This window comes from Cibotium barometz, chromosome 6 (genome assembly GCF_041138505.1).
Source record: "Cibotium barometz isolate CiBa-2024 chromosome 6, ASM4113850v1, whole genome shotgun sequence".
Classification (NCBI taxonomy): domain Eukaryota; kingdom Viridiplantae; phylum Streptophyta; class Polypodiopsida; order Cyatheales; family Cibotiaceae; genus Cibotium; species Cibotium barometz.
In genome coordinates, this window is record NC_141051.1 from 53,324,139 (window position 1) to 53,340,339 (window position 16,201).

The following is a 16,201-nucleotide window of genomic DNA, read 5'->3' on the forward strand; positions in this document are numbered from 1 at the left end:
AGTCTTCTATTGATTATTAAATTGATGACTTTTTGACTTTGAAAGTGTGATGAGATAATAGCCAAGTCTAAGTGGCATGTAGGTGGAGATCCCACTTACACATGGCGGAATTCTCCTCTTCCATGTAGGCATTCTAGAAGAATCTTTTCCAATTATGCACCTACACACACTCCTCCACATGCCTTCCACACTCCCCAACTTGTAGCCTTATCGTGAATACCATATTAATAATACAATAAAAATCCATGTGAGCATGAAGGCCCACTTTTATTTTCCACATCACTAGTCTATCTACCATACCAAAGTATTTATCAAGCATACTTGTGGCATTTACAATGTGTGCACCCTAAATCAAGTAAAACCATTATATTTGAAGATAGAATGCTGTTATCGGGGTAGTCGCCAAGCCGCCACATCACCACGCCGTTATTCCATTGTGGGCACCGTAATCTTCTTGGACAAGCTTCCACCTTATTACCATTGAGAAACCATCAAAATATGCACAAAATTGAAAATGAAAGATATCAATTTTTCATGTCACAGTAGCTTCGGGGGTTACACATCTCCGATTGAGGAGCTGTTTTCACAAGCTTGGAGGTGCCTATGTGGTACCAAGCACTTTGTACTAAAAATTTATAGCCAAAATCACGTTTTGATCTCCATTCTATCTTGTAAGGTATTTTTAATAGTGTCATCTGGTAAGTTCTGTGTGATGTAATGAAACGGATGTGGATGTGAATAATGAGATGAGAGAATATGTGAAAGGGTGAGATGGGAAGTATATGGATGTATAGATGTGGATGTGTATGTGAAAGAATGGATGTGAATGTATGGATGTGGATGTGTATGTGGAAGTATGAATGGGGATGTGTATGTGGAAGAATGGATGTGGATGTATGAATGTGGATATGTATGTGGATGTATGGATGTGGATGTGTATGTGTATGCAGATGTATGGATGTGGATGGGTATAGGAAGAATGAATGTGGATATGTATGTGGATGTGTGGAAGTGGATGTTTATGTGGAAGAATGTATGTGGATGTGCATGTGGAAGAATGGATGTGGATGTATGGATGTGGATGTGTATGTGGAAGAATGAATGTGGATGTATGGATGTAGATGTGTATGTGGATGTATGGATGTGGATGTGTATGTGGAAGAATGGATGTGGATGTGTATGTGAAAGGAAGTATGTGTATGTGGAAGAAAGGATGTGGATTTGATGTGATGAGAATTGAGATGTAAATAAATGAGATGTGATGTCATGCGAATCCAATTTAAATGTATGATATGGGATGAGAATGGATGAGATGTGATGTGATGTGAATCAAGATAAGAATGAATGAGATGAGATGTGAAATGAATGAGATGACATGTGATGTAAATTGAGACAGATGTGAAATGAATGAGGTGTGATGGGATGTGAATATGGGTTGATGCAAGTGGATGAGATGCGATGAGAATAAATGAGGAAAGATGTGATGAGATGAAAAAAAATGATGTGATTGAATGAGAATGGATATACGTATGAATTGGATATGGACTAAGTAATGTGGACGGATGTCAAACAATGTGAAAGATGAGAGTTCATTATAGGAACTATAATTATGACCTATTTTTAAATGACTATTTTATGTCAAAAGATGTTGGGGAAGCATTTTGACCGTCTTGTGAATGAGGTCATGGGGTGGTGACCTAGCTGATAAAGTTGCAACAGCTAACGGAGAGTCAACGGAGGACATCTCGCGTAGCAAGGTCGGCCAAGGTCTTGACAGCCTCAGTTTGAATTAAATGGTGAGCTTCCGGTACGGTGGATGAGGGACCAAGGAAGCAGCCTATGAGTGAAGCGCTAGGTGACCTGCGAAGGATCCTAGAGGGTGCTGACCATACGGTGCTCGGGCTCTGGGTCACCGAAGTTACTCACACATGGGTCGGGGAAGATATTGGAACAAGGAGTAAGAGTTGTTTTCTGAAAATGGGCATGGATCAGGTTGATTGACCTTGCTGGTCCTCAACGGATGAGTCCATGGCCTTTTTTATATGGATCTGTTGGTTGATTTTGCTGATCTTCAACAGAGATTGCATCTTGATTTTTATAAGAGAATATATTGCCGGGTACTATGAGCTAGGAGCTATGGAAAAGGCCCTTGAGTGGACAGGTGGTGAGCGTTCTGGTTGCTAATGATGCCATAGATACCTCGATGAAGGAATGATTGGAAACTAGGATTCAAGTGGTTATTTTGGAGGATTATGATCAGTGACACTATGGTTTCATTAAATGATTGTTTTAAACATAGCTGAATCTGTGAGGAAGGCAATTTCATATTGGATGTGTAAGTGGTGTGACTAGCATTAAATTTGTATGAATATCTGGCTAGGGGCCCTGGGAACTCTTTTCCCTGGTACCCGAGACAAAACCTAACCAAATTCTTAATTGGATAATCCCATCACTATAGTGGTTGGGCAGTTGGCTAACCCATGGGGCTGGATAGGGTTAGGCTGGACTGATGGATCCGTAAAATGAGACTCAATTATGTTATAGTAAAATAGATGAAGTAAATCCCGGATAGTAATTGTTTTATGAAAAAAGAATCAACGACTCTGCCTCTCGATGGGAAAAAAAGCGTTGGTTTCTATGATCCAAGTGCAAGTATCTTCCTTTATCTGACCAAGTGACTCACAGGTTCGGTCACATCAATTTGGTTTGTAATCACCTTGACCACATTAGAGTATAAATATCCTGGAGGAATTGCCGGTGCTTTTTGGGCGAGGGAAGTTTCTCCGGGTTTGGTTTTTGAAGAACTGAGGGATTAGTCTCTTTTCGAGATATCCGTGGGTGAGGCCCCGAGTGAGGGATCTTGCCCCACTCAAGGAGTGCTACTTCCACTGCTAGCATCCCCGAATCCGTTGTGTGGAGGGGGTAGGGATCTTTCAGCTCGTATTAGAGCGAATTGGCCAAAGTGGATCAAGCGAGAAACCAAAAATGTCAAAAATTTATGAAGCAACAGTAAAAGGTTGAAATTGTGTGATGAAATTCATACAAATTAATATGCCGACTGAAATTCATAAATTGGTAATTGGGTCTTCAGATTGAAGTACCACAATTGTATGGAATCCCTGACTTGCTTGAGGTCTAGACATGATGGTATTTACCTTATAATTCCAAGGACCGTGACTACGCATATATACCGAGGGTATAATTGCAGCTCTTTACTGGCAGTAGATACAAGTAAATCTAAGACCTTGAAATTATAAGCAAAAATGCTATCCGAATGATGAATTCGAATGTGGTTGATATGATTTTAAAACTCTAGTTGAGAACTGATGAGTTGATTTGGATTTTGATTAAAAAATGATTATTCCTAAACTTTGGTTGAAAAGCGATAAGTTGAGCAAAGCCACAATGAGCATGAATGGGACGAGTCCCTGTGATGATGTTCGTAACTGGAGTGATGATAACGACTTTAGCAAATCACTATGAGATTACTAGATTGTGTTGTCAGATTGCTACTATTAACACTTGACCCGGTGGATCAAGTCAATGGATGACAAATTGAGAACTTGCTTGACTAAAATTCCCATGGAGGAATGTTTAGAAAGAAAAAAAAATTTGGTCTAATGGACCATTATTGTGTTAAGGATATGAATGATATGTTCTAAATGAATTATTATCTGATAATGAGTTCTATATAAGGGATATTTATCCTAGGATTCTATTGGGTTGACCAGAATAGAAGGAAGCCTAGAATCAGTTGGATCTTAAGGGAAAGAGTTATCCTCTAGTTTGGGAGATGAGGACATCTCGCATTTTTTAAGTGGGGTAGGATGTAAGATTCCTCCCCTTTTGATCTTGTAATTATTCCCCTCTTTGAAATAAAAGAAAGATTATGTTTTACCCTGTTTTGACCTAGAGAGAGAAAATATCTAGAGAGAGGTAATCCAAATTGAGATATTTTAGGATATAAAAATCCTCCTAGTGTCTAAAATGATTTCCCCTAAAATAAAAATTCAAAAAGAACTTTCCAATGTGCAATTGGAATTAATTGAAACTATGTATAAAGAACCTTAGTCTAAAGGTCTACATTTTTCAGAAATTTTTGGATTATGGTCCAATTCCTATGGGCCAATAGGCTCAATCCAAGTGTGGGGAGGAGATAAATCCAATTTAAAAAAGAAAAACTCCCAAAATGAGTAAATGCTCACATAAGATGAAGAGTTGACTAAGGACAAGGTTTATTAGTAAAAAGTGCCTATTTCACTTGTGTGCTGGAGTTTTAAACTAAAAAATAATGTGATATTTTTATCTCTCCTCTCTCCTAGATCAAACCAAATCAAAAGGGAGCCAACTAGGTCCAAATCTTTGGACTTGGTTAGAGGACTCCCTCACCTACAAATAGATCCGTAGCCCTTTGTAAAAAAATATGAGAACTATACCATGCCAGTATTATGCTGAAATAATGATATTTTCTATTATCCTCTAGAAATCCTCTACAAATTGAAGAGATTGGAGCTTCTCTCTCTCTTAAATCATCTTTGGTGACTCCAACAACATACCAAACCAATTGATTGGTTTGGTATGTTGGGGGCCTCTACTATGATCAAAGAATCAATTGATTGGTTAGGGGCCTCTACTGTGATCAAACAACCAATTGATTGGTTGGGGGCCTCTACTGTGATCAAAGAATCAAGTGATTGGGAAGGTAAAGTGTGGATAATTGTCTTCTTTTTCTTAAATCTCTAAATTTTTCTCTTCTCAACCCCTCTTAAGCTTGAGAAGCATTAATTTGAATGGCTTTTGAATTGAAGTTCTTTAATGTATTGTAATGAGGGATTGTAATGAAGAAATATATAAATTTCCATTTATGCTTAATTTATAATGGTTTTTAAGTATTTCTCTCTCTCCCCCAAAGAATGGTCATTCCTATGACATATTCTCAATTCAAATGAAGCTTCTCATGAAGCATTTCTCTAATCCATAAGTAATTTCTATGCTTGTCTAATTGGAGGCCAAAAAAATGGCTTTTAATACTTTAATGCTATTTAATTTATGGTAAAATTAAGAATCAATCCATAATTCGATAATGATCCAATCAGTGGTTATTTTATTCACATGAATAATACTAAACTTTATGCTTTGAAATTATTTGAGAATTATCACTAATAGCAGCAGAGCGGAGCTATGGTAAATTTTTTGAAAAATTAACACAAATCATTTTCATTTATATTATGAAAAGAGGACTTCCTACCATATTCTAGGATTAATCATCCTAGATTAGTTGAATGATTCTCATTATAATCATGAAAAATTAATTTTTATGTTTATGCATAAATAGTTAATTAGAAAAAAGAGAAATTTCTAGTAACCCATTTTTATGTTAAAAGAGTAATTCCCATGACAATGGAAATCCATGTATTCCAATGAATTAAGAGAAAAAATTGGAATGCTAAAATAATGTATATTTTATTTAAAAATTAAAGAAGGATTTTAGTAAAATTTATCTTTTTGCATAGATAAATTTAAATGTTGAAAGAGGAATTCCCACCATATTGGAATTCAAATATTTAAATGAGGAAAGTGTAATTCCTAGTGTAAAGGAATTAATGGCAATTTTTATTTAAATTTTAGGAGAAAATTTAGGTAAGTTTTTTTTAAAACTTAGATAAGTTTAAATGGTAAAAGAGGAATTCCTATGACATTTGGAATTCCATCATTGAGATCGGAAAAGAGAAATCCTTGAGTATTTTAATTAAATTCAAAGATGAAATTTAAATCAATTTATTTTATCTATGAGAAATATTTAAATGTGAAAAGAGGAATTCCTATGACATTTGGAATTCCATCATTTAGATGGGAAAAGAGAAATTCCTAGCATATTGAAATAATGGATATTTTATTTTAGATGAATTTATTTTATGAGAAATAATTGATGAAAAAAGAGAAATTTCCATGACATTGGAATGCAAATAATCAAATGCAAAAAGAGGAATTCCCATTGTATTTGAGATCCAAGAAATTAAATGGGAAGAAGAGGAAATTTTAGTATAATACAATTTATGATTATTTACCAAAAGTGAAAATATGGGTAGAATTAATTTCTACAAATCCCATAAATTCTATTATTCAAAAGAGGAATATTGAATATAATTCAATTGAGGAATTGAGAAGGAATATGGAAATAGTCATCGAGAAAAAGAACCTTTGATTAGGCCAAACAATTGGTAGAAATTTAGAGAAAGTCCCATTATCGGTATCAAACTAGAAAAAGCAATTAAATAGGAATAGCATGTGAATGGATGTGATAAGATGAAAATAGGATGTGATAAGATGTGATGTAATGAAATGTATGTGGATGTGAATAATGAGATGAGAGGATATGTGAAAGGGTGAGATGGGAAGTATATAGATGTATGGATGTGGATGTGTATGTGGAAGAATGGATGTGGATGTGTATGTGGAAGTATGAATGGGGATGTGTATGTGAAAGAATGGATGTGGATATATGAATGTGGATGTATGGATGTGGATGTGTATGTGAAAGAATGGATGTGGATGTGTATGTGAAAGAATGCATGTTGATGTGCATGTGGAAGAATGGATGTGGATGTGTGGATGTGGATGTGTATGTGGATATGGATGTATGGATGTGAATGTGTATGTGGATGTATGGATGCGGATGTGTATGTGGAAGAATGAATGTGGATGTGTATGTGGAAGATTAGATGTGGATGTATGGATGTGGATGTGGATGTGTATGTGGAAGAATGGATGTGGATGTGTATGTGAAAGGATGTGATGTGATGAGAATCGGGATGTGAATGAATGAGATGTGATGTCATGCGAATCGGATGTAAATGTATGATATGGGATGAGAATGGATGAGATGTGATGTGATGTGAATCAGGATAAGAATGAATGAGATGAGATGTGAAATGAATGAGATGAGATGTGATGTAAATTGAGACAGATGTGAAATGAATGAGGTGTGATGGGATGTGAATATGGGTTGATGCGAGTGGATGAGATGTGATGAGAATAAATTAGATGTGATGTGATGTGATGAGAATAAATTAGATGTGATGTGATGTGAATCGGGATAAGAATGAATGAGATGAGATGTGATGTAAATTGAGACAGATGTGAAATGAATGAGGTGTGATGGGATGTGAATATGGGTTGATGCGAGTGGATGGGATGTGAATATGGGTTGATGCGAGTGGATGAGATGTGATGAGAATAAATGAGGAAAGATGAGATGAGATGGAAAAAATAATGTAATGAGAATGGGTATACATATGAATTGGATATGGATTAAGTAATGTGGATGGATGTGAAACAATGTGAAAGACGAGAGTTCATTATAGGAATTGTAATTATGACATGTTTTTAAATGACTGTTTTATGTCAAAACATTTTGTGGGAAGCATTTTGACCGTCTTGTGAATGAGGTCGTGGTGACCTAACTGATAAAGTTGCAACAGCTAACGTAGAGTCAATGGAGGACGTCTCGCGTAGCAAGGTTGGTCGAGGTCTTGACCAGCCTCAGTTCGATTTAAATGGTGAGCTTCCGGAACAGTGGATGAGGGACCAAGGAAGCGGCCTAGACAAAAAATTCGAAGAAGCAGATATGGCCTTCATTCGAGTACGCCCCAAAAGAAGTTCTCTATCTCTTGGGAAGTACATGAAGTTATTCCCCCAATACTGTGGGCCATATCTGATTACAAAGAAAGTAGGTGACTTAGCCTATGAACTTGTTTTGCCTCCTCATCTCAAAGTGCATAATGTATTTCATATGAGCTACGCTTACACTCAGTGTGTTAAGCGAGGCAATGGCCTTGTAGGGTTCATGAATGGTCTGGCCGTTTGAGAGCATGAATTGTGTGCTGAGTTTGCAACTTGGGAGAGTGTCAAGTGTAGCAAGGAGTTTCAGCCAATTCAGGTCGACTTCGTTACTATTGACAGAAGCGGCCAGGCATGAAGCATGCGCATCATCAAGGGCTTGATGATAGGCATCACAAACCAAGAGATCGTTTCTCCTGGCGATGGTCACAGAGTCTTCAGTAAAGGGAGCTTTGTACATGGGGTATGAGTGCCAATAAATTAACCTTAAGCATTTGATACCCTTTGAGGAGGTAGACATGATGCAAGTCCTAGTCATGGATCAATCGGGTTTGTCTCATGAAGGGTCTACCCAAGATTGCATCATAGGCGGTATTACGAAAGTCCATGTCTACAAATGTGAGGTGGACTATCATGTCACAGAATTGACCTTGAGGTCATGCACAAGCATTAGGAAGTGAATGGGGTCTTCTTGGGCCCTTTAATTTGCCCAAGCCTAATCAAGGTGATTAAGGAATAGCCAAATGGGGGGTTGCCATGTGGACTGAAATGTTGGGTTTTTAAGAGAGGTGTAAGAGTGGTCAAAGGGTGCACTTTTTCCCCCAAAAAGGGAGGGGATAATTTTACAATTTTCGGACCTCTATAACTTCTACATACAAGCTCCGATTTGAGCGGAGATTACAGATCCGTGATCTACGCATCAAGAGCTTTCCATAGATATGTTACATGATATGGTTTTATCCGCTAGATTTTAAATTCTATTTTCTCCCCAAAATTCAAATTCGAATAAAGTAGCCGTTTTGAAGCTTCTAATTAAAAAACGTTTCTTCTTAAGAGAAAAGGTTTGACTCCCTTAAACTGCCAAATAAAAGGGCCCAAGAAGCCTTCCATTGAGGTCCTAATGGGCCCTAGGGTTTTGTAGAATTCCCATCTGCAAGCTTGATCACCAATGTGGTGGGATCAAGGCGTGGTTGGCCCCAGATTTCCCAACACGTTTGTGTGAGGATGCTTATGCCAGCACCTCCATCCAAGATGCCTTTGATCACGTGTCCACTATAGGAAATGGGCAATGTTGCACTTGTGTCATCACCTTCAAAGTATTGTCGCAGTGCATTGACATGAATTGTTGCTGCGCCTTTGGGTTGTGGCTGGTGTTGATTGAGTAAGTCTATATGACGGGGCTCTGATTCGTTCGAGGAATCTGAGGGAGCTTCCTCCTCCACAAAAGCCGGTAGTTTGTGTTCTATACAATCCCGAAGGTCATTCCATAATTTTGGACTATCTTTTAACAAGGTTGTAATGGGAATTTTGATTTGGGAGGAAAGGAAGACTGAGAGGCCGACCAGGTCGAATTGATGAGTCATAGTTTCCTGATGGGCGAGACATGATCATAGGGTGGACCAGCAACATAGTATATGGAGGTTCAATGTGGTCCTTATTTGATAAGTTTGGAGGTCGAGAGTTCATTGCTGTAGGAGGATAAAATACCTCAAAAAATTTCATGTGCAGACCTCGTGAGTCCCTCTCAAACTCTGAGTCAATGTTTGCATCGAGTGGTTCAATGTGAACGTGGCATTCGAGCTGGGCTGTTTGTGTAATAGGCATTGGAGTATGAGAAGGCACATGAGAGTCAAAATCTTCGTTTGTTAACATCATGTTAGCAAACAGATCTTCCTCCACCTGAGCGGTTGTAGAAGCAAGGGCTCCTACCTTATGTGGTGCGGAAGTTAGGGTTCAATGGGGGATGGCATGCACTTAGGTACGGGGTCAAAGGTTACGAAAACTGGTGTGATGGTTCAAGTTTAGCCTAGTATTGCTCTACCAATGCTTGGGCCTCCTAAAGACGTTGCTTCTCAAGGATGGTATTGATATAAGTGGCTAGTTGTTTTTCCTGTTTGGTGAGTTTTTCGTGGGCTGCATGGGGGAGTGGCAATTCGGCACAATCATTGCTCTCTCTCGGAGGAGGATGTGGTCTTTGTTGAGCAATTGTGGATGCTAACCCGATCTTGTTCATGGCCAACATGCCTAGAGTGTTGTTTCTTTTGGGATGTAGCCTTCTTGTCTTGCAACTGTGTGATGACATTCAATGGGATAATAGATCTATCGTCCCCATAATGAATGCTTAACACATTAAGGGATGGCATGCCTTCGATTGTGGAATGAGAAACTGGTTGGAAAGAAAAATCCTTGTAGTAATGGTCAATTCCACACCCGTGACATTGTGGTTGCATTGGCAGACATTTCTTTTGAGAGCATTTTGCCACTCTCTGGGGTTTATGGCGCAAAGATTTTCCATGTTGTACCACTACACCAATGCCTTGAAGAAAGAGCTTTCATGAACTATCTAAACTTTAATTTCAGAATTAGATCAAGGAAAAAATAGGGGCTACTATTTTAGGGATTTTTTTTACAAAAAAAAAATGCCCGATATCTTAAAACATTCGTCCAAATTTTGGCGATTTTGAAGGGTTTTAGAAAATATTTGCCCAATTTTGGATATTTTAAGGCATTTTTTAAAAACATTCACCCCATTTTCAATACTTTTAGATTTATATAATAGGAATAATTACCAACCCACCTATACTTATATATTCATGGAGGTATCTTATTTTTTTAACCCTGATTTGGATCCTCGAGAACATGTAAATGTAATATAATTATTAAACTTGAGGATTTTTATAGCATTTAGTAGAACTTGTGCTAAAATAGTGATGCTGTACCTTGAGCTTGACTCAAATATAGAGCCTAGGAAATGAGACTATGAAGGAGTTGATGAATTGTCCAATAGCATTATTTGTCATTATATCTCTCACTAGCTTAAGAAGATACGAGAGTTTTTGCGTGCTTGGTCTATCAGTTTAAAGAGTTACATCTAATGTTGTGGAAAATGGTGAAGGTTAGCTCTTGTGTGGAGGTGAAACGGAAGAGGCATCAAAGTTGGTGTTTGCAACAGGTTATCCTCTTGTAACTCAGTAAACATCCTACATATGGAGAGTTGCGGAGGCACTTGTAATGATGGGTTGAGTGAGAATGGTTCTTGAGCAAACCAAGCAAAGTCTGCACCATAAAGAGCTGAATGGCTATAATGATTGTGTTGGCCTTGGTAGGTTAGAATGACCATGCGAGGGTTTTCAAATGATCGCTCTATGCATTTCTTCACTGAACACATATTTGTTGTGCACCGGTAATATTTCCTGCATGCACAACAAGAATTAAAAAAAGGTAGTCAAAACAGCGAGGACATATGATTGGCTTACTAGCCCCACAGCATAACTGAGATTCGGTCGTGTGATAGTCATGTAAATGAGACTGCCAACCATCTTTCTATACATATATGTGTGTGTGTGTGTGTGTTAGAACATGTTATCCCTTTGTAATACTCCGGTGTGTGTAGTGGAGTGTATGGTTTTGTCATACTCCGGGGTGTGTAGTGGAGTAGTACGGTGTGAATGGTCGGGTGACATTCCCTTCTACGACTAGGAATGGAATAAAACCTAATGATTTTTTTTTAATAAATTAAATCGCTTCATGCAGACATGTACATAACTTACCTTGGATATGGGCTATTCTTCACTGCTTTTTGCCCATACTTACGCCATTTATAACCATCAGATAGATCGTCCACCGTGCTCTCAACAACCATTGCTACTCTAGGTTCACGCTGCTCACGCTTTGGAGCTCGTCGTCTTCCTGGTTTGTGCCTGACATGTTGATAGTGGAACAACCTCTATTGAGTCTAAGTAACAAACACACGCGATGCAAAGAAGAAGCTCATAAACATTAAATAAGAAATATAAGAAGATGGTAGGGCCTTACTCATTCCTGGTTACTGTCTTCTCAGCCGGCGTCTCCTGTAGGATCTGGTCGACGGCCGGAACCGCACTTATCTCCGGCAGCGCGCTGCATATGTTCTCTTCATTTTCACTTACATTACTATCGATACTAAAGTGGTGGATAGCAGGTGAGGGTGGGTAGGGCCAACTCGCAAAGCAGTTTTGTTCATCACAAGGAGGTAGTACCATATTGTTTTCGCCCATAATATCAGGAGCAATTAAAACGCCTTGTTCTCCCTGTGCAGCAGTATTGGTGATGTGATAATTGAAGTTTGAGTCATTGAACTCATCTAGCCATTGAAGTGGGCTGAGAACAGTGTGGTGCGGAAAGCCTCCCTCTAGAACTGAAGGATCGCCCATGTTTGTGCTACACAAAAACTACATGTAACGCAATGTGTGAAGTAGTGAGCTAACCTATTTAACTGTGGCATCCCATTGGTGGGGTCATGCAGCAGGCCCATTCGTCATCATAAAGTCTCACGTCCCGCCAGGCCTGGCCAGGGTTCGGGAAAACAATTTTAGGGAAAAGGAACTAAATCCTTTTCACCACTAAATGAGAAGGAAATTGCTATTTTTGAGATGGTATTTTCTATGTGAACTTAGAAAATATAACTAAAACTTGTAAAATTTGAAAGGGTTTTATTTCCTTCTCATAAGAATTTGAGAAGGATTTTCCCGAAGTTGAACAAGTTCTAGGCTAAAGCGAACCCGTCTTTTTCTGAACCCTGGGCCTGGCACCTCCTGTAGGTTTCAAAACCTAGCTGGACATGGGCACACACGTTTGTAGAGGACACAGCCCTTGGGTGTTCGTCAAAAGTGCGTTGAAAGGAGTATCTACCCCCCCCAACGTACACCGACCGTAAGTCAAAAACCAAACCAAATACGATGAGCAATCCGATGACATTTTCATGTGATACTCATCATGTCACACTTCTACTGCTCCATCATCTATGTCTACATCATCGTGCCAAGCTAGCATTATCTCCAGGTGAGCTTGTTTTCTCGACACTCTACCTCAAGCTTTAGTCTATGTGTTGTACTCTCAAATTATGCTTGAAATACTCACATTTGTCCTTACCTAAGGCTTTGGTGAGATTATTTGCAAATTATTTAATTGTTTGCGCGTATTAGACCAAAGCAACATCTCCTATTAGCACCTTTTCCCTAATGAAATGATATTGAGTCTCTATGTCCTTAGTCCTCTTCTCTGTAAACTGTTGAAATTCATGGATCAAGCTCCCTAATGACAATCAATTATCTAATTAGATCCTAATCCTAATCTAATCCTATACTAATGATAATACTAATCTAAGGTGGATAAAAATGAACAGTACTCATGGTGATGAGTGTGTGCTAATTAAGTTTAAACTCAAGTTGAGTTAGGTTACAAGATGAAAACTTGTACTCATAAAAAGAATTGAGATGTTGTGCGTGTATTCCAATGCTTGAAATGTTCTCCTTTTATATGAGGAGAGTATAACAAAGCTATGATAGCTTATATGGGATAACTTGGCTAGGTGACTTGACACTCTAGCATCACTCATTTCAACACCCGCCCTATGCTAGATTGGGTACAATTTTTAGGCTTTCACTCTTCCTCTCTCTCCCCTTATGCTAGGCTACTTTGGCCTTTATGCTACTTTGGCATTATAGTTACTTTGGCTATGAATTTTAGCTTGAGTGCATCATATGGCCTCAAAGACTGATTACATCACACTTTTTGTAGAGATAAGAGGGGTGAAAAGTATAATGGCTTGATTGCATTATATGGCCTTAGAGGCTGATTACATCACACTTTTTGTAGAGATAAGAGGGGTGAAAAGTATAATAGTTCTTTCTCTGGAAGAGCTCATCTTCAGCTGGGACAACTTTGGCCTCAATGTAGTTTGCCTGCTTTCTTTTATATAGCAATCTTCTTCTAAGTGACCGATTTTTCCATAATAGTCACAAACAAGCTTTGGTTTATCTTTATTGCAACATTCATTCTTGGTATGACCAAGTTTTCCACAGTGATAACATCTTGGAAGTTGAGATATTGATTGATTTGCCCTTTGAAATCTCCCACCCTTTGCAGTGACAGTGCTTCCTCACTTGAATGTGATTTGAATGATTCTTTATCTTTGAATTTGGATTCTTGTTCAAGTAGAGATGATTTTACTGTTGAAATTTGAGCTAAATGATGAGCTATGGTGGATCAAACACTAGAATCAGCATAATTAACAAAGTGATTAGCAAGTGATTAAGATGTAATTAGTGAATAATTAGCACATAGATTAATGTAGGCATGGATACTCAAAAACCAGCAAATTCTCATTAGGGCTATGCCTCAATTTATAGTGTTTACATCAAGCATCAAATCCCTTTGATTTCTCCATGATTCACTCCCTGAATATCTCCACCTCTTGCCTGATTCTCTCCACCTCTTCTCTTTTCCCTGATTATCTCCCAGAATAACTCCACACTCCTAAATTCCCTCATGCTACCCATTATTCTCTCCCAGTAGATTCTTCTAACCTTTTCACAGGTTCTTTCACAATTACATCTCCTCTTTTACAGCCTCTATCCAAGAGCTTGTTCCCACACACACCCTATTCACTTGTATATTTCAACACCTCCCCTCAAGTGAATAATCCTAACACACCTGGACCCTGTATCAAGTTTCCCTCTTACTTGATAACCCGCGACCAGTGCCTCAAGTCCCTAAACTCCATAGTCCTTGACACTCTCTCTCTCTATGTGTCCAAGGCTACTATAAGTGCCCGCGACCTTGACTAAAGTGCTCACACATACATCTACCACTTGGCCTACATCATCGGTGCCTCAGAGGTGGTTCTACTTTATTGGGGCAGGTTACATTGGGTTGTGGGTTCTCTCTCTCTCTCTCTTTCAGAAAAGATGATCCGACTCCACTTCTCTTGGAGCCTCCATGAAGTTTGCTGATGTCGTTCCTTCTTCACTGGGTTTGCTGTAGCAGTCTCTCGCCATGTGTCTTGGCTTTCCACATTTGTGGCAAGTGAAGGTCCTCCCTCCTACTCTGCCTCTTCCTCGTCCTCGTCCTCGAGAGAATCCTCCTCGGGTGAAGAATGCTTTTTCCTCTCCTGCTATTGAGTCGAGCTCTTTCTTCTCTTTGCCTCTGCTCTCTTGCTCTAGTAGAGCTGCTTCTATCTCGTGTATCTTCAGTTCAGGTACATTCTTTAGTGTTGCTACAATGTTTTCATAATCTCCTTTGTCCACACTCTTCAAAAGTACAGCTAATGCTTCATCATCTTCTACCTTTTTGCCAATAGCTGCCAGCTGTTGCTTAATGCTTTTATATTTGTTCAAGTGTGTGATTAAAGGTTCACTTTCCTTCATGTCCAGTTTGTAGAATTGCATTAACAAATTTATCTTGGAATTTTTTGCTTGTGTACCAAATAATTTATTGAGTTCATCCCATGCATCTTTTGCCCACTGTATCCCTGTGATATGATGAATGATCTCATCATTTAAACTGAGTGCAATAAGCCCCAATGCTTTTTCATTCCTACTCTTCCACTCATTTTCCCCTCTCTCTGGGCATTCATCTCTCCCTTCAACTAATCCCCACAGATTTTTCCTCATCAGCAAATACATGGTTTTTGTTTGCCATGTATAAAACTGTTCTCCATTAAATTTGGCTATTTCCTGTACTGAATTCATGGTGATGTGAAGGGGGTCTTACCTCTTGATCCAAATTCAAGATTCAAGGGCAGTGTCTACCCTTTTACAACTCAATCTGGTGTTTAATAGATGATTACAACAATTTTATCAGCATAAAATCACCAGAAATTACATTAAATTGAGAGTAACCAATTTGTACGGGATGGTTGGAGTATCAAACCAACTCCGATTTGCAATCTGAAGCTTTAGGGATCTGTATCAGATACCTAATGGTTAATTTGAACCCTCAATTGCACCAAAGTACAGTGATTAGCACTGATTAATCATTGATTAGCAAATTAATGCTCTGGTTTGTGTGCAGAAAACAGAGTATGCGGGGAGCTCAGATCTGGTGCCTTCCACTTCAAATGAGCTCAAATTCTTTCAAAGGCATCAATAGCAATGAGTCTAGTAGAGGATTAAGCCAAGAAACACAAGATTTGACCAAATAATGAAAGCTTAATCTCTGTTTTACCAAAGTCACCTGGAGATTTGATGAAGAGCTTGGATCTCTCTGTAGACTTGATGAAATTGATTTCTGTCTTCACCAGCTTGTAGAGCATGCTTGAAAACCCCCGGGGCTAAGAGGAATTGAAGCAATTTGACTTGAGCAAGTAGTAATGGCAGAAACTGCAGAGAAAAAAGGCGCTTGTAAAAAACGCGAATTCTCCTAGTTCCTTCGGCGGTTTGCTGCGCCGTTTCGATGGGCTGGTAGCTAGATGTAATAGCTAGCTTGTGCTAAGAGGGCATAGCCTAATATTGACTGTGCATGGAGAATAGAGTCCTCCACTGGCTGGGGGTGAAGGGGAAGAGTGAAAGCTTACTAAAAAATTGATTTTTTGCTAATTATT